The following is a 1,588-nucleotide window of genomic DNA, read 5'->3' as shown; positions in this document are numbered from 1 at the left end:
AACACTGAAGTTAAGTCCGAGTGTTTCGGCAGCCTCTTCCGCTGTTTTGTACAGAAACGCTCTTTTGCCCACTTCTTCGTGCTTCCTGACCATTTTAAGAAGAGGGTCTCTTCCATTTGAGACTCTATGTGCTTTACCCAGAAAAATCCTGTTGTGAAGACATTAAAGACTCAATATTCAGCGACCACCTTGTCGGCGTGAGATGTAGAGTCGCGGAACAGGGTGGGCATTCTTCGTCAGGTGTTATGAGGACATCACACAGCTCCTTGAATCTATGTATATTTTCTGAGTCTTCGTCCAGTCTATGCTGCACTTCGCAGACTTCTCTCCAAAATACTTCGACCTCTTCTGGTTTGGGCGGGTGGTCGACAGTAACTGGAGGGTCTTGGAAGTGTCGAGGTGGGTCAGAGAGAAACTGTTGATTTTCTCTGATTCACCTCTTCCTCCGTTCTAGACGTCTCTGAGAATTAGATAGTATCCGTATTCTCTCAACAATATGCTGCCTGATGGTCAGCACACACTGAATGCGGGACGGATACTGTCTTGTCCAGCCTATCTTTATGGCGAGTTGACGCCATCGCCTTTTGGTTTTATGATCAACCGTTGGTTTTGGTTTACGGTTCGCATCGGCCAAAGCTCTCGCTGCATTATATACACAATAATTGATAGCCCAGAGGTCGGATTCTTTGGAAAAATGTCCACGAAGCTTGTCATTCAATTCAGCCAGATCTTTAGGCTTGAGAGAAACCTTGGTGTTGATGTTTCTCCGGGTCATGAAGCATCGCTTTTCCTCTATCGGATGCCTGTCCGCGGTTGGTCTTAATGTCGCCTTTCTTTCTCTGTTGCCGGCTTGTTCTTGCTGTCGTAGAGTAGGCGTTCCTCTTTCATAGCCCCTTTTTTGAAGTAGTTCGGCATGGTTTCGCAGACGGTGATGCGAAAAGTGCGATAGCTCCGGGTGTTTCTCGCACAACAGAGCATTCTGTCGTGCCATGTGTCCCCGCTCAGGGGCCACACTCGCATCGTAGTACTCTAGCAAGTCGTGATTTAGTCGCTCCGTCCACCTAAAGGTCCCGAAATTTCGCCGATCCATCGTATTGAATCCATCTTCATTGGCTTCCCCAGCTGTAGAGTAGTCGGCATTATTGGCTGACCCCTTGTCGGGAGCCCTGCGCGTTCTGTTGTTTTGAACCGCACTTATTACAACTATGTTTGTTGTTGTCATTGTTGTTTCCATGAGAAGCTAGGGAAAGGGGTTCGTCCATCCTTGTAGAGCCTCGCATGCAAGGATAAGGCTGCGTACTCTGAGAGGTCGCCGGTATCCCAGAGTGACCGTTTTAGACATCTCACTCATGTGCTATTCAGCTTTCGGCACGGTTTCCACACCTCCGCTTGGGGGTTAATTCCTTCGGGACCACCTCTGGATAATTGTCCGCGACTGCCTATTTATTTTTATAACCATATTCAGCAGAAACCCTTGGTACAGGGAGCCTCTAACCGCAATTCGAGGACGCCTTCGGTGGCTTTGTCATAGGCCCTTCGATTTGATTCTAGAGGAATCAAAACCGAACTGAATGTTTGCAGAGCGAGG

This window comes from Belonocnema kinseyi, chromosome 7 (assembly GCF_010883055.1).
Source record: "Belonocnema kinseyi isolate 2016_QV_RU_SX_M_011 chromosome 7, B_treatae_v1, whole genome shotgun sequence".
Classification (NCBI taxonomy): Eukaryota; Metazoa; Arthropoda; class Insecta; order Hymenoptera; family Cynipidae; genus Belonocnema; species Belonocnema kinseyi.
Note: the sequence above shows the minus strand (reverse complement) of the source record.